Source organism: Mustelus asterias, chromosome 18, assembly GCF_964213995.1.
Source record: "Mustelus asterias chromosome 18, sMusAst1.hap1.1, whole genome shotgun sequence".
NCBI lineage: Eukaryota > Metazoa > Chordata > Chondrichthyes > Carcharhiniformes > Triakidae > Mustelus > Mustelus asterias.
Window position 1 is genome coordinate 67,218,356 of NC_135818.1, and position 24,848 is coordinate 67,243,203.

Genomic DNA, 24,848 nt, shown 5'->3' on the forward strand with positions numbered 1-24,848 from the left:
ACAGCTACAAGTTGGAATTTTGACTCTGAAGCAAATTCATATCCATGCACCTTCTCATTCTTTCTAACACAGTGGTGCTGCAGCGCACTCCAGCCTTATCAGATAGTTGTAATGTGCCTTTAAGGGACAGCAACATGGCATCGCAAAATGTGTCATGTGATCCAGTCTCAACTTCGCTTTTGCCTGTGAGCAGACTGCAGCGCACACAGCCCTGCTGCTGATGTTCTCATGTGCCTAGTCTCAATAAATGAACCTGCATTTACCTCCTCCCTTTATTGGTACCTTTCTATCAAAACGACTCCAGTCAATATTTCTGTCTAACACTGTGGTTCCCAAAATATGGGTCTCAACCCCAGTTAGGGTCATAGAGGCAGTGAGTCATGAGGGTTGTGTATATATCTTGAAGTATGGTTCATTCTCCTGAAAACTGACATAATGGCCACCTTGACAGATTGATTGATTGTAAATCAATTTAACTCACTGTCTCCTGTCTACCAATACAAAGGGACAGATGCCCCTGGGCATCCCAGATAGCAGACTGCCAGGCTGTATGGAATACTCCATTGTTCCAGATAGATTCCAATGTTAACACAAACTCTTATCAAATAATCACATCCAGACAGATGTTTGCTTGACAAGGGAGTTTGGAATAATGGGAGACAGGCACAAAGGTGGAGTTATGACCATAATCAGAGCAGCACTGGTTTATTGAATGGCAAAGTGATGCAGTGCGGACATCTTGGGGCAGCCATTCCATTCCATGAAGCCTTCTGAAAGCCTCAGTCTTGAAGGTGAGTGTCTTCAAACTTCCCTCGGGAGGTGTCCTTACCCTTTAAGTATGATGACCTTTGCCCTTACCAGAAATAATGTCATGTGGGTGGCCTAATGTTCAGCTAAGCAGCTCACCAAGCACATAGCAAGGCCCAGCACAGTGCTAGGGACCTAAACTGGAAATTGAATCCGGGTCCCTAGTACTGTGAGGCAGCAGTTAGCACTGCTCCCTGTTTGGGTCACTGTCTGTGTGGAGTCTGCACGTTCTCCCCACGTCAGCGTGGGCTTCCTCCGGGTGTTGCAGTTTCCTCCCACAGTCTGGCCGTGCTAAATTCTCCCTCAGTGTACCTGAACAGGCGCCGGAGTGTGGCGACTAGGGGATTTTCACAATAACTTAATTGCAGTGTTAATGTAAGCTGACTTGTGACTAATAAATTAATTAATTATAAGTTCATGCATCAGTGACAGAATTTGTCTCCGCCACCTGCCTTGCTCTGACCTCCAACAAGGATCCTGCCTCCTGGAAAATGTTCGCAATTCAAGCAGCGAGCTTCCTTCAGATCTTCTCCCTATTGCTGTACCACAGCATGCCAAGGGTTCCTTACCATTGGTTACTGTGGGGGGAAAAGTGGTGCATTTTATAAGTGGAAAAAGTCGCCTTTATTTTGAGTAAAAAGGATCTGTTTGTTAACATCAGTAAAATTTCAGTAAAATTTTAATTTTTTTGTGGGGGCATGGAATTGTTTTGAAGTCTTATTTATTCCAGTCGCCTCTTTTCTCCACGCCCCCTCCCCCCCCGCCCCCCCCAACCAAGCGATTCACAACCTGTGGTCAACAGTCAAGACTACTGCATGGGCATGTCTCCCAATCAGTCGGGTCATATTCACTGTGTTCAGGCCACCTCCCCCTGTAGTGTGAATGTGCCCTAAGCTTCATGTTACTTAAGTCAGCTAAAGTTAAAACTGAAAGCAAATTTTCCATAAAGACTGAAATTTGAACCTGAGACTCCGGTCATAATTAGGCAACGAAAGAACACAAGTCCCTACAGCAGAACCTCTGGGAGAAATATTGGGCATTGAAATGGGTGAATAGAGTTGTCACTCAAACTTGACTTGATTATTTCTCGACTTGTTGTCGCCCCTTCTGTGAGAAGCAAAATGAATATGACTGAAAATTGAATACCGAAAGATTCTTGAAAAGGCAAGACTGAAAACACGAGGCGAGAAAGAACTAAACGTTTTGGCCAAGTGTTTCCCTAAAACGAGAGTATGGCAGGAATTTTGGAACTAAAATTAGGACTGGATTTCTGCCAAGGATTATGAATGAATTGTGGCATTAATACTTCAGGTCCAGTAGGCCGGAGTTTTACCAGCACGCCCGCCCGAGACTCGTAAGATGGTGAACGAGGCCAACGGAGATTGCCGTTCTGCGATCCTCGGGGCGGGCGTGCCGGTAAAATTCCGGCCGACGTTTCTTTTGGATCTAACAGCACTCTGCAGTTATGGTGGAAGCCGGATCCAGGAAAAGCCTGTGAGATGTAGCCTAAAGCCCTGGTGATGAATTTGAACATTGTGCTAAATACATGTCTGTCCACTGCGATTTTGGACAAGTGCAACAATGGCAGCACACAACTTCTCACTGTGGTCAGTGTAGTTAATAGAGACAGCATAAGGTGGGTCCTTAGAAGAAAATTGCCTTAAATGTGTTGTGCCGTGTCCATGTGAAACCATGTGTAAAATCATTTTATTAATATCCATTCAGCAGGCACCAACAGACGCTTTCACAAATAAGCTTATTTATTCTGAGTGTATTAGAGCTTATGATGTCCCTTAGTGCAGAAGCAAGAGGCATTCAGATTATCCGAATTGTTAACTGGATCCATGCTGTTTGGTGAAGTTAAAACTATGACACGGTGGCTTTCTTTGCTGGGGAGAGTTTATTCACTGATTTCACAGTTAACATTACTCACATGCCAGTGCCCAGCTATCCCCATTTATAGATACTCTAATATCCGTCACCTATTGAACAATGCCATTTGCATTAAACCTGAACAATGTGATTAATAAGACAAACGATGATACCATAAAATTCTAAAGCTGCTGCAATAGGCAATTGGTCAGGCTGACATTTTCCGGCCATTCCCGCTGGCAGGATGTTCCGTTCCTGCTGATGGCGACTCTTCTTCGCCGCCCCCCACCTCTATCCGCCAGGGGGTCCACAGTGGCAAAGTGTGCAATCAACAGGAAAACCCGCTGACAGTGCCTGCCAGCGGTGGACTGCCTCCACCACCACAAAACATGCTGCGGAGAGAGCAGAAAATCCCGCCGACAGTCTTTCCCTTTTCCTTATCTCATTAACTTGCCCTCTGCTTTCCAGAGATTTCTTTCTTCCTCTTCCTCAAGATCTTGAGTCCTTCGTTAGAGGGTGGTTTGAGGGTTGTTGGCCATCTTCTCGTATCTTGCTCTTGATGGCAACTGTTGCCAGCCATTTGACTGAGTCGTAGACTCATAGAGGTTTACAGCATAGAAACAGGCCCTTTAGCCCAACTTGTCCATGCAGCCCCTTTTTTTAACCACTAAGCTAGTCCCAATTGCCCATGTTTGGCCCATATCCATCTATACCCATCTTACCCATGTAACTGTCTAAATACTTTTTAAAAGACAAAACTGCCTCTATACTCCCTCTGGCAGCTTGTTCCAGACACTCACCACCCGCTGTGTGAAAGAATTGCCCGTCTGGACCCCTTTGTATCTCCCCTCTCTCACCTGAAATCTATGCCCTCCAGTTTTAGTCTCCCCTATCTTTGGGAAAAGATGTTGACTATCTAATTGATCTATGCCCCTCATTATTGTATAGACCTTTATAAGATCACCCCTAAGTCTCCTCCCTCCAGGGAAAAAAGTCCCAGTCTATCCAGCCTCTCCTTATAACTCAAACCATCAAGTCCCAGTAGCTGAAGAGATGTTAAAGGATGAGTCCAAACCTGGCCTCGCTTGCTCGCTGTACTTCAGCAAGGGTTGATGTAGAATGGTGAGGAGTAGGAAACCTGCCAATTATTTTCTTTCCTTCTTTACCCTGAGCATTCATGCCCATGGCAGCACCTCTCCAATCGCCAGAACCTACAGGCAACACACCAAGCTTCCATTTGACAGCACCTTCCAAACTCTTCCAAACACCCTTCACTATGTTACATCAGTGACTATACTTCAAAAACCAAGAAGGAAGAGGGAAGCAGATGCATGGGAACTCTAACATCTCCAAAGTGTCCTCCAAGCCACACACTGTACTGTCTTGGAACTATATCACTGCTCCTCCACTGTTGCTGGGTTAAAATCCTGGAAGGCCTTTCCCAACAGCACGGTGGATGGACCTGGATTACACAGATTGCAGCGGTTAAAGAAGGATGGGTAACAAATGCTGGCCTTGCCAGCGACGCTCAAACCCTGTGAAAGAGTAAAAAGTTAACTTGGGCTCAGACCAGCCGACTTAGCACAGAGCAGAGATTTATCCTCACATCTTCCTGCTTGAAACAAAGTTGTTGCGTATGCAACTGTGGTGTGACTGAGCCAATTATGACGCAACATGTCTGATGGAAGGAGCTACATATTTTAAGAACAGGAGCAAAAAGGGTTAACAAACTTACTCTATTGCATCTCTATGCAATGTGAAAATTGCGTAGGTTATTACAGAAGCGCAATCTTAATGACCAATTAATCACTTTCTCAGTTGTTATTGAGATGCGCAATACAATTAAAATTTCCGCCCACACCTCCATCTACAGTATAATTCGGAGTCTGGCAGGTTAGCATTTACCAATTACCTGGTAATGTTGAGTACCTGGTGAGTAAGTAGCAGTTTCGTGTGAAAGGGAAAATGTCAGCAATCTGTTGAGGAGCTAGACAAGCATGGAAAGATTTGAGAAGTTGTCTTTGCAGGGGTGAGAGATAATTTCACTCCCACACCGTCCCTGTTTCACAAAGGTCAGCGTGCCATCGATTGTGTGGCATAGCAGAATTAAAGCCGGAATTTGCATTCTGTCAATAAATGCAAACAATGGAACAATGGTTAGCACGGCTGCCTCACAGCGCCAGGGACCCGGGTTCAATTCCCGGCTTGCGTCACTGTCTGTGCGGAGTCTGCACATTCTCCCCGTGTCTGCGTGCGTTCCCTCCGGATGCTCCAGTTTCCTCCCACAGCCCAAAAGGCGTGCTGGTTAAGTGCATTGGCCAAGTTAAATTCTCCATCAGTGTACCCAAACTGTGGTGACTAGGAGATTTTCACAGTAACTTCATTGCAGTGTTAATGTAAACCTATTTGTGACATGAATAAATAAATAAAAAACCCATTGAGTAAACCGAGTGCCAGCCAGTCGCATTTTACATGAACATTTGTGTTTGTCAGCCTTGACTGTGGATGAGGTAGTGTTGTACTGCTAGAGGTACTGTCTTTTAAATGAGACATTAAGTAGAGACTTTACCTCCCCTTAGGATCACTTAGCAACATCCTGCGGCATCATGCAAGATGTGCAGGCAGTTCCTTTGGTATCCTGGGCACCATTTATTCCACAGCCGATGTCATTAAAACAGATTGGTCATTTATTTCATTGCTGTTTTGGGAACTTTGTGAGCACAAATTGACTGACACCTTTCCCTATGTTACATCAGTGACTACACTTCAAAAACCCCACATTGCTTGTAAAGCAGTCTGAAAGGGACTGGTGGAGAGGAGTGGCTCTATGGAACTGTGGGAGTAGTGTTAGAAATTTTGAAACTATCTAGCAGTCCCATTAAGTAAAATGAGATAATAGCCTGCAATTTCTCCCCGCAAGGGCGACACGGTGGCACAGTAGTTAGCACTGCTGCCTCACTGCTCCAGGGACCTGGGTTCAATTCCGGCCTTGGGTGGTTGTCTTTATGGAGTTTGCACATTCTCTCCATGTCTGCATGGGTTTCCTCCGGGTGCTCCGGTTTCCTCCCACAGTCCAAAGATGTGCAAATTAAGTGGATTGACCATGGCAAATTGCCCCTTAGTGTCCCATGAAGGGTAGGTTAGATGGATTAGCCATGGGTAGGGTTATGGGGATTGGGCGGGCAGAGGGCCTGGATAAGATACTCTGTCAGAGAATTGGTGCAGACTCGATGGGCCGAATGGCCTCTCCTGCACTGTAGGGATTCTATGAAAATATCGGGGAATTGGAATCATCTTGATTAAATTTGGGATCTAAATGTAGCTTAAGTTATAATAAGCCTGTGGTCTGTGTAGTGGCATGTAGCTGTCTGCTGTTTTGAAGCTTTTGATACTTTTCGGGTTGTTATGCATGCAGAATATCTCCAAAACTGAATAAAGTTTATTTTTAAAGTTTGTTCGTTAGTCACAAGTAAGGCTTACATGAACGCGCAATGAAGTTACTGTGAAATTCCCCTAGCTGCCACACTTTGGTGCCTGTTCGGGTCAATGCACCTAACCAGCACGTCTTTCAGACTGTGGGAGGAAACCGGAGCACCCGGAGGAAACCCACGCAGACACGGGGAGAATGTGCAAACTCCACACAGACAGTGAATTGAACCTAGGTCCCTGGCGCTGTGAGGCAGCAATGCTAACCACTGTGCCACCGTGCCACCCCTAGGAGATAGGTTCCGTCTCATAGGAATTGGAGACATAAGACTGTGAAAAATGGAGGGAGACCTTTTGGTTTCTTGAGTCTCCTTGCTATTCGAGATACATTTTTTGCAATGATAAAATAATTGCTTCACTTGAGTCACTTGTGCCGATCAGTTTTTAAAGAATGGAATAGTATCTACCTGCAGGCAAATTAGAGTATGCAATGTGGTTATTAGTCACACCTTAATATATTGATTTGAAAGAAAAACAAAAGAATGTTCAGTTATATCCTCGGGATATCCCAAAGCACTGTACTGTCAATTCATGCAGCATTGAAAACAAGACAGTTAACCTTCACACAGCAAGGTCCAACAATACAGCAAAATCGGATGAATCACCAATTAGCCTGTCTGCATCTTCATCGAGGGATAAATGTCAGCCTGGCCACCTGCTCTTTACACAGTGCTGGGAAATCTGTAACACCCACATGAATGGGCAGATAGGATCGTGGTTTATCTTCTCATTCCAAAGATGGAGATTCAGTACTGCACTGGAGAGTCAGGCTCAGTTATGTGCCCATCAACCTTCCAACACCGAGGCAAGACACTAAGAAAAGACTCAGCCAGCATTGATTTGAAAAGAAATAATTAGTTAAAAATAATTCCAATTGTGCTGATTTCATTGTGCACGGTTTCCATGCAGCTAACAGTGGGACGTATCAATATGGATTGATAGCAAAGAACTTTGGAGCTCTAATACTTGCTGTCAAAGGTCATTGGCTTGAGCCTGTGATCCTCACATTGATCAAGCTCCTGATTTCAACTTCCCTGGTCGGGGCAGATCCTGAGGAAAGTGAGGTGCTTGGTGTACAGGCAAAGAGGCTTGTATCACTTTAGAGTGGCGTTAGGTGTGTTATAATTGGCCTCAGCTCTCCCAGGCAGGTGCATGCGAGTGAAGAGAATAGGAGGCAAATGCTTGTGTTGCAATGGAGGCTGCGGCATTTGCCATCAGTCACTCGTTGTCTCCACCAGTGTGTTCAATGTCTCTCCCATGCCGCACTGAATGAGATCCAAGCCATGCCCAGTGCCCTATGTCAAGTTGGTGCCAACTTCCCCATCTTTCTTGACACTGAGTGCAGTCTTTCTGACAGGCTTCACAATGCACTGAGCAATTTGTGTATGTGCATTGGCTGCCTTCACTTCCCTGCCCTGGTGAAATGCCCATCTCAGTCCTCTGCAGTAGTACGTCATCCTCTGCATGCTGGCACCTGCGCCATCCTTCTCTCTTCCCTGACTGTGGCACACTCGTAGTGTCATTCTCTAAGATCACGTGCAGTGTCAGTGGGTGGCGGCGAGAGTGGAATTAAGTGATGGTGTGTCTTCAGCATTATTCTCTCCCCGGTGTTCCTCCACAGCCTGATCAGATTGCGGTTCTTGGGTTTCTGAAGGGTGAAAGGTAGGAAGGTAATACTGTGGCTGGTAGAGGGGTGAAAGTGAGAAGTACAGGCTTACACCATCTGTAGCTTGCAAATTAGAACCAAGTGTGGGATGAGGGGGAAGTGGGATGTGAGAAGTAGGATAAGGAATCGGGATATTGTGTTATCTTTGATGGTTTCAGCCCCAGTGTTCACCACGGTCTCAGCTGTGGCAATTTCAATAATGACCAGTAACATCTCCTCCATGAAGGATGTGCAGGTATTCTGCCCCCTGTAGTTAGTTCCTTTAGCCCCTGGTCATCACAGGGTGGGATTTTTCAGTCATTCCCACTGACGGGATCTTCCAGTCCTGCCAATGGCAACCCCCACTGTGGTTTCCCTGTTGGTGGAGGGAACAAACAACAGGAAACCCCCTTGAGAGCAGCGGGGCTGGAAGATCCCATCGCTGGCCAATGGTGGATTGCCTCCACCTCTGCAAAATGGGATGGGGGAGGGGGAGGGTGGAAAATCTCACTCTTAGAGTGATTATAGCACAGAAGGGGGCCATTCAGCCTATCGAGTCCATTGTGATTCTCTATAGAGTAATCCAGTTATTCCCATTCTCCCGTTCTACCCCCATTGCTCTGTAAGCTTATTTGTTTCAAGTGTCCATCCAGCTTCCTTTTGAAATTGTTCATTGTCTCTGCTTCTATCACCCAGCTCATTACTGCTCACTGTGTAAGAGAGTACTTTGTCGTATTCCCCCTGCATCTACTGCCCACAATTTTAACCTGTGACTCATAGGGCCTGATTTTACCATTTTGAGTCAAAGTGCTGAATCCAGGCGTCAAATACATCCGTGCCTGGAATCCTCTTTCCAGCGCGCCCATACGTGTTTTGCGCTGTGGGCGGGGTTTAGCGCTGGTGGACCGAACGGAGCTCTGAACTGCGCATGCGCAGTTTGAAAAAAATCTGACAGAGCGCGCCCAGGCGCGAAAGAAAAAAAAAAGCAGAAAGCGGAGAGAGCGGCTCTCTGACGGTCATCCTCTGGTCGGGGTGAGGTGGAGTGGGGTGGGACCCAGATCATCCTCTTGTCGGGGGGTGGGGGGGGGTTCCGCTGCCAGTCTGCGGCCCATCGGTGGGGAGGGAGGGGGCAGGGGGTTCCGCCGCCACTCTGCAGGCGATCCCTCCTCCCCACCGGAGGAACAAATCCCTCCTGCCGGAGTGGACGTGCGGCCATGCCATCCCACAAAACCTTCAGGATGAAGCGATTCCTCGCTGAGAAGATGAAGCAGAACTGGCCGATTCCACAGTGGATCCGCATGAAAACCGGCAACAAGATCAGTACAAGTCCAAGAGGAGACACTGGAGAAGGACCAAGCTGGGCCTGTAAAGGGATACACCGTCACTGGTACACTACCAGCCACAGATTACTCTTCCCTGCAGGGGCAAGAGAGCGGGAGAGATGGCTGTGGCTGGTAGTGTACCAGTGACGGTGTATCCCTTTACGGACCCAGCTTGGTCCTTCTCCAGTGTCTCCTCTTGGACTTGTACTGATCTTGTAGCTGGTTTTCATGCGGATCCAGTGTGGAATCGGCCGGTTCTGCTTCATCTTCTCAGCGAGTAGTCGCTTCATCCTGAAGGTTTTGTGGTATGGCATGGCCGCACGTCCACTCCGGCAGGAGGGATTTGTTCCTCTGGTGGGAAGGAGGGATCGCCCGCAGAGTGGCGGCGGAACCCCCTGCCCCCTCCCTCCCCACTGATCGGCTGCAGACTGGCAGCGGACCCCCCACCCCCCCCGCCTCACCAACCAGACGATGATCTGGGTCCCCTCCTCCTCCCACCCTCCGCCCCCCAGAGGAGGAGCTGGGCCAGAGAGCCGTTGGAGGCTCTGATCCCGCTCTTCGGAAGCTGCAGCGACGACTTCAGACTTTTATTTTGCAGGTCGCTAAAAGCGAGGATGCAGAATGGGCCAGAAGACGGTAAAGTGGGATTTGGCGGTAGGGTTGGGCGCGCGGTTCATTAAGTCGATTTAAATGCATGCAAATGCATTTAAATCGTCGGGCCGCCCGATTCGGGCGCGGGCCAGATCCGCGTCCGAATCGGGTGTCGGTAAAGCCGCGATCTGCTCGGATTCGGGTGCAGGACGCGGTATAGGCCCGACGCCCAACTTTATCGCAATTTTGCGCCCGTTTTCGGGCGCGAAGCTTTGGTAAAATCGGGCCCATAATCCTTGTGCTATCAGATAATGGGAACAAATTTTCTTTGTTTACCTGATCCGAAAGTATCAGCTGCTCCAGACTAACCCTGTAACTAAAATCCATGCTGGTAAATCTCCCCTGCACCTTTACAAGGACTCTCCATTATTTATATAATATGGTGACCAGAACTGGTTTCAATACTCTATTTGTGGCCTGACTATTGCTAAATACTGTACAGGTTCAGCATAACCTCCCTGCTTTTATTCTCAATACCTCTCTTGATAAAGGTTCCATATGATTTGCTCGCTGCTCTTGCAATGTCACCCCATCTTCAAAGATCTATGCACCTGAAGTTCTGCACCTTTCTCTGTCCCCTGTACATTCTATAGATCTGTGCCATTAAGAGTATATTGGTCCTCCCTGTTTCATCTCAGACCTCCCTGTTTCAATTCAATGTTGCATTTGTCTGTCCGTTGTGCTAACCTCTTTGTGTCCTGTTACAGTTGATTGGCACCAAGTTCTCCCGCAAGAGAGAGGAAAGTGTGTCAATCAGTGTGATGCAAAGAAATTTGAATGATGTGGCTTTCATGGTTGAATATCTGGCAGTGTGTGCAAACTGTGAAATTTGGATGTGGGGCTTCAGCTGTGTTGTGTGTGAGGGTGTGGTGGAGCATATGAATGTTAGGCATGAGTCCTGATTGATAGAGATTGTTAGTAGGTGAGTGATGGGGTGAATTCTGAAGGAGCTGAGACCTGGTTGCTGCATTTAGTAAGACGTGACATTTGAAGATTCATTCAGTGACCTTCACCACTTCTGGGAGGTCATTGAACTTCTTGTGGTACTACATTGAGGTCCTGGTATTGAATTCCGCAGCTATCTGCTCTCACTGGAGGACCCCCTTCACCCTGCAGTTCCTTCTTTTCACCTCTTCCACCAGTACCTCCAGTGCAGCACGCAGAAGAAACCTTGGAGCCTGTTCTCTTGCAGGCTTCACTGTTTGCCAGGTCAGATTGACTTCCTGCATGACTGCCAGAAACCTGCTCCAACCACAATGCGCCTCCCCTTTAAAAGGTGAAGGTTAGTTTCCAAGTTATGACTTTGGGCCTCTGCTGGTGTTTGCAGGCAATGAACAACAGTGCTGACTGCAGGCAGCAACCAGGGCAATGAGCAGACATGAGACAAGTTAGCTTGCTGCCTGCATTTCAAACAAAATCATGGAATCCCTACAGTGCAGAAGGAGGCCATTTGGCCCATCGAGTCTATGCTGACTCTCCAGCAGAGAATCCTATCAAGGCCCACCCCTGCGACCGCGTGCATTTACCCCACTAATCCCCTTAACCCTATACATCTTGGGACACTAATTTAGCATGGCCAATCCACCTAACCCACAAATCTTTGGAGTGTGGGAGGAAACCTGACCACCTGGAGGAAACCCACGCAGACTCGGGGAGAATGTACAAACACCACACAGACAGTGACCCAAGGCCGGAATTGAACCTGGGTTAACTGTGCAGAGCAACTACCCGACCTATGTTTGGTGGTTTTCCTACTTTATTTGCCTCGGTTTGTTCAAAGTTGCTGCCTAGCCTGAAGAAAAAGAGAATGATTGGACATAAGGGGTGGCGCATTGGAATGGAGATTGGTATTGAGTGAAGTGGCAGAAAGATTCACTGATATAATTTCTGCTCTGAGAATTGGCTAGTATTTAAAATCTCTGGGAAATTCAAGTGAGCCACCAAGTTTGATTGCTACTTTTCTGGGATCTCTTTCCGCAACATTCTAGGCAATGTTTGGGTGACAAGGTGGCACAGTGGTTAGCACTGCTGCTTGAAGCACCAGGGACCTGGGTTCAATTCCCAGCTAGGGTCACTGTCCGTGCGGAGTTTGCACATTCTCCCCACGTCTGCGTGGGTTTCCTCTGGGTGCTCCGGTTCCCTCCCACAGTCCAAATGACATGCTGGTTAGGTGCATTGGCCATGCTAAATTCTCCTTCAATGTACCCGAACAGGTGCCAGAATGTGGCAACTAGGGGATTTTCACAGTAACTTCATTGCAGTGTTTATATAAGCCAACTTGTGACACTAATAAATAAACTTTAAAGACAACAACATAATATAAAAGCAAAATACTGCAGATGCTGGAATCTGAAACAGAAACAGAAAATGCTGGAAAATCTCAGCATCTGTGGAGAGAGAATAGAAGCAGAATTGTTGTATTGTCCCTTGCTGTATTGAACCTGTTTCGAATGAGGGCGGCACGGCAGCACAGTGGTTAGCACTGCTGCTTCACAGCTCCAGGGTCCCGGATTCGATTCCTGGCTCGGGTCACTGTCTGTGTGGAGTTTGCACATTCTCCTCGTGTCTGTGTGGGTTTCCTCCGGGTGCTCCGGTTTCCTCCCACAGTCCAAAGATGTGCGGGCTAGGTTGATTGGCCAGGTTAAAAATTGCCCCTTAGAGTCCTGAGATGCGTAGGTTAGAGGGATTAGCAGGTAAATATGTGGGGGTAGGGCCTGGGTGGGATTGTGGTCGGTGCAGACTCGATGGGCCGAATGGCCTCCTTCTGCACTGTAGGGTTTCTATGAATCTAGATGATCCTTCGTGAGATCTTTAACTTTAAAGACCCAGCTTCTATAGCCCCCTGTGATAAAGAACTCTACAGATTCACTACCCTCTGAGAGAAGAAATCCCTTTTCATCTCTGTGTTAAATGGGTGATCCCTTACTCTTGAGATTATACCCCCTGGCCCTAGACTCTTCCCACAAAGGGAAACAACCTCTCAGCATCATTTTGCAACCTTATTCTTCCCCTGAGCTAATTCAGAAGCACGGATTGGCCTTCCATACGTACTGATGATGCCAAGCCTCTCCCTCTCCTCCACATCCACTGACCCAAGAGCTGTAGTTGCAACACCCCAGCTGTTGTCCCAATGGTAATATCTGGATGAGGCAACTTGTACTGGCAGTGGGGGGTCACCCGACTACAGGAGATCACCTCAATTCTAATGTCCCCAACTGTAATGTTCAAATAGCTCACCACCTCTCACTGTGAGGAATGGACATCATGGTGAGTATGGATGTGTGAAGTTAGTGTACCTTTAAGGGTTTTTTTCTTAATTCTTCCTCACAGCCTTAGGTGATGTCATTGTTGGGAGGAGAAAAAATTGTGGGAAGGTCAGGTGACAGGAGTTCATTTTCAGTTTCAGTTTTGGGAGTTGGAGTGTTAACAGCATCGCTGAAAGACAAGTCTCTCTCTCTCCCTTTTGTTTTGGAAATTCTGTTGCTTTCCTGAAGGGTGAAAATCTGCTGTTGTTGGGGGCTGGACCAGAGTCTCTCTGGTGTTTTGGGAAGCTGCCTTGTCTTCAAACTGTTCGGAGTAAATCCAGACAGCTGCAGGCTTCAACCAAAGGACTCAATTTCCATTGTCACGTGAGCAGTAGACTTTGCTGTATTGAACCTGCTTAAAGGGTTTGGTCTATGGCAAGGATTTTGGTTTGATTGGAACACATTAGATATCTTTGTTTAGGGTTATACGTTATAGTGGTTAGAGTCATAGAGTCATAGAGGTTTACAGCATGGAAACAGGCCCTTCGGCCCAACTTGTCCATGCCACCCTTTTTTTTTAAAACCCCTCAGCTAATCCCAATTGCCTGCATTTGGCTCATATCCCTCTATACACATCTTACCCATGTAACTATCTAAATGCTTTTTAAAAGACAAAATTGTACCTGCCTCTACTACTACCTCTGACAGCTTGTTCCAGACACTCACCGCCCTCTGCGTGAAAGAATTGCCCCTTTGGACACTTTTGTATCTCTCCCCTCTCACCTTAAACCTATGCCCTCTAGTTTTAGACTCCCCTACCTTTGGGAAAAGATATTGACTATCTAGCTGATCTATGGCCCTCATTATTTCATAGACCTCTATAAGATCACCCCTCAGCCTTCTACACTCCAAAGAAAAAAGTCCCAGTCTATCCAGCCTCTCCTTATAACTCAATCCATCAAGTCCCGGTAGCATTCACGTAAATCTTTTCTGCACTCTTTCTAGTTTAATAATATCCTTTCTATAATAGGGTGACCAGAATTGCACACAGTATTCCAAGTGTGGCCTTACCAATGTCTTGTACAACTTCAACAAGACATTCCAACTCCTGAATTCAATGTTCTGACCGATGAAACCAAGCATGCTGAATGCCTTCTTCACCACTCTGTCCACCTGTGACTCCACTTTCAAGGAGCTATGAACGTCTACCCCTAGATCTCTTTGTTCTGTAACTGGTTGTTGTGTTTCTTGTTTGTAATTAATAAAAGTTGTTGCTAATTTTCTCACTATATAAGTTGACTATATTCTTATATGAACTTTGTTTGATAAAAGCTCCTTAATGGGTCATTTGAATCATACCTGAAGTGAAACCTATCATGCTTATCCGAGCGAAATTCAAGATGCAAAACTTATGATCCAGACGAGCTCCATAAAACACTTTGGAGTTTCTGACCTGAACCAATACATGTGCAACTGTTTCTCAGCAAGCACTGGCATCCTTAGGGTGAGAAGCAAGATTAAAATAATTATATTGTGAAATAAAGAGAACTACAATATGATTCTTTTTACATTTCTAATCCAACATTTATCCCAAGCCATAAATAAGAAATTGAAAATAAATATTTACTTAAAAAATTCTTCTATGGCAGCTGATTTTTAAAAATGTAATTTTGAGATATGTGAATGCTGAATGGTAATTTTTTTAAAAAGTCGTATTTTAGGGTATTGCAATCGCCACCCTATGAGGAAGGGATTGGTGGGTAGTGAGTCATAAATTATTGTGACTTAATTTTTTTATTGCAAAAATATACTTTTTTGTAAAATATCTGAAAGGAAATTACAAATATTTCCAAATGGCCATCACACACAGTGCAATAGTATTCAGGCTTCCTACATACATCATGTTGCACTCTGAGGTGCCTTAATACAGTCAAAGAAACATTACTGACATTTCAAACTGGTCAGTATTAGGAATAACAGCAAAATGGACCATTATTTAATGGTAAAAAATTGCAGTATGCTGCTGTGCAGAGGGACCTGGGTGTCCTTGTGCATGAATCACAAAAGGTTGGTTTGCAGCAGGTACTTAAGGTGGTAAATGGAATTTTGTCCTTCATTGCTAAAGGGATGGAGTTTAAAAACAGGGAGGTTATGTTGCAGCTGTATAAGGTGCTGGTGATGCCACATCTGGAATACCATGTACAGTTTTGTTCTCCTTACTTGAGACAGGATATACCGGCACTGGATGGGGTATGAGGACATTCACTAGGTTGGTTCCACAATTGAGAGGTTTGGCTTATGAAGAGAGACTGAGTATACTGGCACTGTACTCATTGGAATTTAGAAGAATGAGGGGAGGTCTTATGGAAACATAAAATTATGAAGGGAATAGAAAAGATAGAAGCAGGGAGGTTGTTTTCACTGGCAGGTGAAATTAGAACTAGGGGGCATAGCCTCAAAATAAGGGGGAGCAGATTTAGGACTGAGTTGAAAGGGAACTTCTTCTCCCAAATGGTTGTGAATCTGTAGAATTTTCTGCCCAGTGAAGCAGTTGAGGCTACTTTACTGAATGTTTTTAAGGTGAAGATAAATAGATTTTTGAACAGTAAAGGAATTAAGGGTTATGGTGAACGGGCAGGTAAGTGGAGCTGAGTCCACAAAAAGATCAGCCATGATCTTATTGAATGGCGGGGCAGACTCGAGGGGCCAGATGGCCTACTCCTGCTCCTAGTTCTTATGTCCTCATTTAAGTTGTCTACATAGATCAAGTTGCACTCTGAGATGCTTCAATACAATTCTGATACAAGTAATCTTCACTGTGATACATTCAATGTTGCTTTATCATTAGGAGATGTCAGTCAGAGGCTAGGCATGCCTATACAGATAATGGAGAGCTTGGGAGTAGGTCCATCCCACTGTTAGGCACATCTACCAGCTGGCTTAAGAGACAGCAGAGTGCTTGAAGCAGGTAGCTCGCCTCTCCATTTAGAGAATGGTGGATTGCACCATTCAGAGGAAGGAAATAGATGAGGAGCAGATACTCTGATTCTCTAATAATTATTAGCTTTCTTTTTGTTCTCTCTGTAGTCACACCAGAGGCCATTGGGTTTTTGTCAGCAGTCGGAGTCTTTGTTGTCCTGTTGGCAGTTCTCTTCCTCTTCATCAACAAAAAGCTGTGCTTTGAAAAAATTGGCGGACTCCCATGTCTTGAACCAAAACGAAAGAAGAAGCGGGTTCGAGAAAAAGCTGGAATCCACAGGGGCCTTGGTGAGTGTCTTGCATATCCATCAACATGATGGCGATTGTTTGTGGTGTATGTTTCTACAATGAATTTTACACTGGTACATTATTTAAAAATCAGGGGAATTAAAATCATATTCATTTTAGCATCTTTTTTCCTTATTTATGCACCTTTTTAAGGTTTAACCTGAGGAAATGACTGGAAGGTGATAACATGAGGGAACTGCACCAATATTAGTCAGTAAGCCAGGTCACTTCAGTGTTTGTCTCATCTGAACTGCGAAGAACACAATTCCTTAAACCAGCAAGCTCACCAATGACTCAGACCTCGTTCCCTCAACATTGGCAGTGTTATTGACACTGAGCTATCAGCTAGGCAGAGCAGGATGTTAATGTTAGTCATCATTTGTATGAAAAGAGTGACTGGTTGGGCTTTTTAAAATGGGAACTACTGATTGTTGATTCATGGTATAGTTATGACACAGAAGGAAACATTTGGCTGGTTGGGTCCATGCTAGCTCGTTGCAAGAGCAACTCGCCTAGTCATCTTCACCTGCATATTCCCCTTAGCCCTGCAAAAAATATATATATCCAGATAATTACCCAATTCCCTTTTGAAAGCCTTGATTGAATCTGTCTCCACCATGCTCTTGGGTATTGCATTCCAGATCTTAAACATTCGCTGTGTAAGAAAAACCTATTTCTCCATGATGATTAACTTTTATTAGGGAACTGAGCCATGATATCCTCTCCTGCGCATTCGAAATTATTCTTGGTGATGCTAACAGATGAACACTTACGATTCCCAATTTGCTATTTTAACTAAGGTGTTTAAAATAAATGAGTCTCTGTTAAAATGCTTGTTACGATAATGACCAGGACTTTCCATCCCTGAAACCGGTGGGCGTCGCTGCAGCGTGACTGGAAAATTGGGCAAGCCGTTAAAAGTCAAAGGGTGGGATTTTCCGGCCACGCTCGCCTCAATGCTGGAAAAACCCTTCCGGAGGTCAACGGACCTTTGCATGGTCCTTGTCCTGCTCGCTATGATTCCCTTGGCGGGCAGGACGGGAAAATTCCGCCCAAGGGCTCTCCAAATTTTGGGACTGGAAAATCCCTCCCGATAAGACGGAGGGATATTGTGCGAAGGTTTTCAGTGCTCGCCTGCTCATATCACTGGTTCCTTGCCACGTAAGCACGAGGAATGAAAGCCTGATGAAACAATTGGGGACTGGAACATTCAGCTAGGATGAGCTGTTTCAAATGCTGCATACCTGATGGGCACTTCAAAGAAAGAATTCCAAATAGGCAATTCATTTTGATTGGGAAACCTGTCATTGATTTGTTTTAGGCCACGGCTCCACAAATTGCTCGCAGGAATTAATGTTTAACTGCTGCAGTGTTTTATTTTAAACGATACCTATTGATTGGTATTTGTATTCCGTCGTGACGAATGTGCTCGGCTACAGGTTAGCAGGTTCCTAAATACCGATCATTCTTTTATTGTCTGACTTAATAATTAATGAAATGTTTTGTTTGCCATTTTACAGCAGTTTGCAAACGCTTGACTATTTGACTAAGTTTATGCTGTGCAACACCAGTGTCCGATAACATCGGAAACACAATAGTAATGCTAATTAGTGATGCAATAAAATTGCAATTTAATCTTCCTGCGCTATTAGGAGGTGGTGCCAGGGCCAGTAATCATACTAATTCACCCCACAGCCGCTGCCAAGTACAAACCTTGCTTTAACACTGCCACAATGCCTTGAGAACTGCGCTGTTGCCAGCCCAATCAAGCTGGCACATCATCATTGTAGGCCTCACCCTATTTGCTAGTTACTGGATTCTTTTTTTTAATTCCCTAGTTGCTTTCTTTTTATGCCCTACCCTGCCCAGAGACGGTGACTCATACTCATCGTTGTACTTCCACAGTTGCTGGCAGATTTCCAATACCCAACAAATCTGTCTACATCCTTGTGTAAAGCCTAGCAACATGGAAGAATGAGAGAAATCACCGCGTAGAACAAGCCCAATCAGCCTCTGCCACGACGCTGACTTGCTTTGTATTCTTCCTTTTCAAATAGTATCCGATTTCCCCTTGTAAAGTATTTTATAGGCTATCCATCAATGGTCATTTGTCAGGAAACATTCCGAGTTCTAAATGCTGTCTGAATAATTCTTCTAAATTATCCCATTGTTCTCATGATAGAATAGAATAGAATCATACAGTTAAGACATTGGGCCATTTGGCCCATCGAGTCTGCACCGATCACAATCCCACCCAGGCCTAACCCCATGCATTTACCCTATCTAGTCCCCCTGACACTAAGGGGCAATTTAGCATGGCCAATCCACCTAACCTGCACATCTTTGGATTGTGGGAGGAAACCGGAGCTCCCAGAGGAAACCCACACAGACACGGGGAGGATATGCAAACTCCTCTCCACAGTGACCCAAGCTGGGAATCGAACCCAGATCCCTAGCGCTGTGAGACAGCAGTGCGAAGCACTATGCCGCCGTGGGCGGGATCTTCTGATAAATTGTCAGAGTGTCAGTTTTGATGAGAAAGCCAGCGTGTAGCTCCCCAGCTGCACAGCCGAGTTTTCTCTCCCGATTTCTGGCACTCTGTATGCAGAGAATGTGGAGGCGTAGTTTCTGCCGACACTCAGGTGAGGCAGGGTCTGAAAGAGCAGACAAGTCCAGCTCCACAGAGATCGGGTGCCTTCTTTAAAGGGCGCCCTGATTTGCGCCTGAAATAATCTCCCTTCTCACTAACAACAGGGGACACGTCCCCCCCTGCCCCCGCAAGCATCGGGGCAAATTGCCTCCCCCACCCCTCCCCCAACCTCAAAAACATTGGGGCAACCACCCCCAAGTAAGCTTCCGAGTGCCACCCCATCACACAGGCATTGGGGCAGGCCCAACACAGAGGCATTGGAATACCGCCCCCCCCCCCCACCCCTCCACCCACCCCACAAGTACTGGAGCAACCCCTCCCCACAGCAACAGTGGCAGGGTGAATGCAATTGTGAATCCCGGTCTATATTCCTGATATAATTATCATACGTTTTCCGTCCCCAGATCATATAAGGGACCCCCCACCACCACTCCTCCAGAAAATGGGCCTCCTAAGAGGACCCATTCTTGCCACTACCAGGCCCTGGCACTGCCCAGGCACATTCCTCTTCCCCAGGGCTGATATTTATCTTTGGGCCTCGAGCGGCTTCCTGTCAACTGCTTCAAGTTTTTAACAAATGCCAACTTCACGGGCGAGGAAAATAAAATCTTTCCAGCGAAGTTCTCGTTTTCCGACTCTCGTGAAATTTTGGGCCTGCGTCACTACTTATAGCGGCGGCAAATGCGGGTTCATAATCACCCCCAAGCTCATTCACCAGTCAATAGAAATAGTCTGACAGAACTTGCTCTCTCACCATCTCTTCATTTTGTCTCTTTTAGAGTTTCTCTTAATCTCGGTTTCAAGGAGAAATAGCCCAATTTTTGACTCTTTCTTCATAACTATGGCTGGAATTCTCCGAACTCGCCAGCAGCTGGGATTCTCCAGTCCTGTTGCAGTGGATGGAGTTTTGGCTGAGCGCCAAATTCTCCATTCTCACTGGCAATGGTGGCGGGGTGTACACGATGAGAGAATTCTGGCCTACGTTCCTGAAATAATTCTCATGAATCTTCACTGTATTTTTCCATGGCTCTAATGTTCCTCCTATATTGGGGTGTTTTCAGTTATCCCACCGTGGCTCCACTGAGGTGAAATTCAGCACCATTTCTTGCTTTTGATATCAAAAGCCCAAAGCATGAATGTCAGCAGATGGACTAACTCTGGTAACATCATCGCACAGCCAGATCCTGTCCTTGCTCAATGATCAGAAGTGGAAACCATAGAATCCCAACAGTTCAGAAGGAGGCCATTCAGCCCATTGAGTCTGCACCGACCACAATCCCACTCATGCCCTATCCCTGTAACTCCACATATTTGCCCTACTAATCCCCTGACACTAGGGCCAATTTAGCATGGCCAATCAACCTAACCCGCACATCTTTGGGCTATGGGAGGAAACTGGGGCACCCGGAGGAAACCCACGCAGACACGGGGAGAATGTGCAAACTCCACACAGACAGTGACCCGAGGCTGGAATTGAACCTGGGTCCCTGGCGCTTTGAGGCAGCAGTGCTAACCACTGCACCACCATGCCACCCCTGGCTAAATATTTCTTTCTTCCCAGGTCACCAGTGCCAATGGTATGAGCAGCTGGCACATGGTACTCCTCTGCAGACGGTTCATTATCAGTGGAAAGAAGGCCAACATCTTCTTTTCAAAGATGTACAAGGCCAATGTTTTATGAGTTTTGAGAGCTGCTGTCAGTTGCATGGAAAATGCCGACGTGTTTCCTGCAAGTCCTCCAATAGCCCCAGTAAAGATTGCACACAAAGCCAAGGTAAACGCAAACTACGGAGCGTATGCACGATTACTGCTTCCCTGGCGCTTGAACAACTTCATAAAAAAATTAGGCCATTTGCACTACCTTGGTGGCTAAGAGAATAGATCAACCCGGGATACAGTTGCCTCAATGACATTGTTACACAAAATGGGGCACATCAACATTTTTGTTTGGGGAACTTGAATTTCATTTTTGACTTTTGAAATAATCATTTTTGATATCTGAATTCCACAAAGTCACTTATGACGCTGGACACAAAGTGTGGGGCGGGGGGCAATTCCCCGTTGCTGTTAGCTGCATCCGGGATTGCCGCTGTCCTGTTGAATCGGGCATGAGGGCCAGAATGGCGTTCCAAAAAATTCCAGCCGTTATTTTTATTCTAAAGTATCCCAGGGAACAGAAACATCCGTTTCATTTTCGTCTTGTCTAATTGGAGTGGTTAGCACTCAAATCGATTCCCAATGCCAGGGTACTGATGCAATTCTGGACATATTCCATTAATCATAGAAATCATAGAAACCCTATAGTGCAGAAGGAGGCCATTCGGCCCGTCGAGTCTGCACCGACCACAATCCCACCCAGGCCCTACCCCCACATATTTACCCACTAATCCCTCTAACCTACGCATCTCAGGACTCTTAAGGGGCATTTTTTTTTTAACCTGGCCAATCAACCTAACCCGCACATCTTTGGACTGTGGGAGGAAACCGGAGCACCCCGAGGAAACCCACGCAGACACGAGGAGAATGTGCAAACTCCACACAGACAGTGACCCAAGCCGGGAATCGAACCCAGATCCCTGGAGCTGTGAAGCAGCAGTGCTAACCACTGTGCTACCGTGCCGCCCCTGCTTCCGGTTACAATGTGATTCCACAAAAGATATCAGTTTCTCTCCATTGATTGCACTTGTCTATCCGGTGAAGAATGAATAGTTTTATCATTCCCTTTCTGTACTCTGCAACAACCTGTGATTCCCCTTGACCTGAGATTACTGACTTTCCTTTTGATATTTGCAACAAATTAATGTGTTTTCTATAACTGTAACACAGAACGCCTATATTACCAGTTATTAAAAGATAATGAGAGCACTCCATGTTGTACAGGCAGCATTTTAGTTCAAATCCACGCATACTAAAATAAGTTAAAGAGGTAGTTGAGGCACTATTACACATATATAAACATTCATTTGAATAAGGAGGACTGGTGGACAGCGGATGTGATATTTAAAAAGGGGGATGGAACAAGTCCAGGGAGCTACAGACTCAAATGGTATTTTTAGGAAACACAACAGAATCCTTGTTAAAAGATCGACTTCTAGAAACTGAAAATAAGATAGTGGTCAGCATGGATTTCAATATGGATGGTCATGCTTGGCCAACCGTATTGAATTCTTTGAAGAAGTAATGGAAAGGGTAGACAGGGGTAATGCTTTAGATGTAATGGCTCGAAGGTTTGTAGAGATGGAAGGGCTCTGCGCCTTAGCCGAAATGGTGCCAGAGCCCTGAATCTGGTAGTCCCTCACCTATATCTGGCATCCACTGTTTTCACCTGGTGTTGGAGGGCAATGGGAGCGGGAGGTATTCACATATGCGCACTTGACGGCAGCAGTGACATGTTTAAAAATGCAGCTGCCTTCAATCAAAAGCAGCTTTCCTCATCGAGGCATCTGAAACAAGACTCGTGGGATTTGCAAATTTGAGGACAATGTTTAAACCTACTGGAGTTCTTTGGCGAGGCCAGATATCTTTTTGAGGGTGGATGTTAATGTGTGTAAAAGGATAAGAAGTATGGAATTGTCAAGTTATTTAAATCTCCTGTTCTTAAATTTAGATTATTGTTTTAGGGATTAGCTGTCTTTGATGTGGGGTTAGTAGTACAAATTTTTTAAATTCGGAATTAAGTACTTGAAGGAATTTAAATATATCGAATGGGCTTTTATTAATGAGTGGTATGAAGTCTGTAATGGGTGGTTAGAATTTTTAAAAACTCCTCTCAGGATGGCTCTTGAGGTCTGTCCAAGGTGATAGCTGAGTGATTTGGCATGATGAGTATAAGACAAAAGGGTGGTGGGTGTGGGCATGGGTTGGCATAAGTTGGCACTAAATTGGCATAGGAACTACAAAGCTTCATGGGAATGTGTAGGGAGCATGGATTGGCATAAAAGAAATTGCACCTAACCAACACGTCTTTCGGACTTTGCGAGGAAACCAGAGCACCCGAAGGAAACCCACACAGAAACGGGGAGAATGTGCAGACTCCACACAGACAGTGACCTAAACTGGGAATAAAACCCAGGTCCCTGGCATTGTGAGGCAGCAGTGCTAACCACTGTGCCACCGTGACCATTACAGATTTGGCTAAAGATTGATTTGTGATTCAGAGCAGTGATATTCTTGCTTTGTTCTCTCTGAGAAATTACCACCACTTCTCTGAACGTACTACATATGGTGAGTTACAAGTTGAAATGTGGTTGAGGACAATTTTTGGTACCTGCTGTTTGGTCTCCATTGCTTGTTCCATTACCATTCTCGAGTTTGGGCTACCATATAACACACACACACACACACACATACATACATATGAAGCACTGGAGAACTACCACCAGCTGTGGAATTGTAACCAGAAAGTCAACATCTGTAGACAAACAGGAGGAAGGGCAAAAGAAAGAAAGAAGTTGTTGGAGGAGCAAATGAAATAAATGATAGTCTTCTTGACAGTTCGTAAAGAATTTAAAGGTTAGCATTAGAAATACGAAAATTTGGATTTATGTTGAGTCTATTCATGGAATCACTGCAGTGCAGAAGGAGGCCATTTGGCTCATCGAGCCTGCTCCGACAACAATCCCACCCAGGCCCTATCCCTGTAACCCCATGTATTTACCTTGCTAATCCCCCTGACACTAAGGGACAATTTAGCATGGTCAATCCACCTAACCCACATATCTTTGGAGTGTAGGAGGAAACCGGAGCACCCGGAGGAAACCCACGCAGACACGGGGAGAACGTGCAGACTCCGCACAGATAGTCACCCAAGGCCGGAATTGAACCCAGGTCCCTGGTGCTGTGAGGCAGATTGTTAACCACTGTGCCACCGTGCCGTGCTTAGAAAAACATCACCAAAATGCTTCATAGAAACTATTGCTGGTGGTGGCCAAATGCTTAGTCAAGGAGATGTGGGCTGGAATTCTCCGCCTGTTCACACCCCGCCCCCTCTACCAACGAGAATGGAAAATTTGACGCTTAGAGAAATTTCCGTTCACTGCAGCGGGACCGGAGAATTCCAGCTGCGGGCGAGTTCGGAGAATCCGGCCCCATTTTGAGAAGTGTTCTCATGGGGAGGAGGAAAGTGGACACAGAAGAGATTTTTAAAAAGTGGGGCCGAGGCAGCTGGACATAAATGGTGGGACAAAGGTACCTACAGTTGTCTTGTTGATTTTAAAATAACTTTGCCACACCCTTTGGCCGGCTGTTCCTTAGTGAGCAGAATGCATTACAGGTGAGGGGCTGAACTTCATCCTCCTTCAATGAAGAACAATTGCGCTAAGTGGCAGCATAGTGGTTAGCACTGCTGCCTCACAGTGCCAGGGACTCGTGTTCAATTCCGGCCTCAGGTCACTGTGTGGAGTCTGCACGTTCCCCTCGTGTTTGCGAGGGTTTCCTCCGGGTGCTCCTGTTTCCTCCCACATGCCAAAGATGTGCGGGTTAGGTTGATTGGCCATGCTAAATTGCCCCTTGTGTCCCAAGATGTGTAGGTTAGGGGGATTGGCAAGGTAGATGCGTGGGGTTGCGGGGATGGGAGCTGGGTGAGATTGTTGTCGGTACGGGCTTGGTAGGCCGAGTGGCCTCCTCCTACACTGTAGGGATTCTATGATTCTCAGTCCTGGAGCCCATGTTCCAATTCTTGTGATGACTTACGCCAACTGTCTTGTATAGAATTGATATTTTTGTTATATTTCCAGAGGATCCTGTTATTTTTCTGCTTAAAAAAACACGAATTATATAAAGCTCGAATTAATGACATTGATTTTTTTCTCCTAGATGGACCTTACGTTGGCCTATTTTGATGAGTAACTCTTTATTTTGTGATGGTAGTTTTTGATTGTTGTGGGAGGTGTTACTTATTTCCC

At 45.9% G+C, this 24,848-nt stretch overlaps 1 protein-coding gene across 3 annotated transcripts in view; it reads left to right on the plus strand.

Moving 5' to 3' along the window:
• LOC144507248 (synaptotagmin-16-like) overlaps nucleotides 1-24,848 on the plus strand; it is an 81,566-nt gene that overhangs the window by 14,935 nt on the left and 41,783 nt on the right. For all 3 annotated transcript variants that reach the window (XM_078234231.1, XM_078234232.1, XM_078234234.1), the window contains exon 2: nucleotides 16,116-16,295. The gene's annotated coding sequence lies outside the window, so the exon portion shown is untranslated. The remainder of the gene's footprint in view (nucleotides 1-16,115; nucleotides 16,296-24,848) is intronic.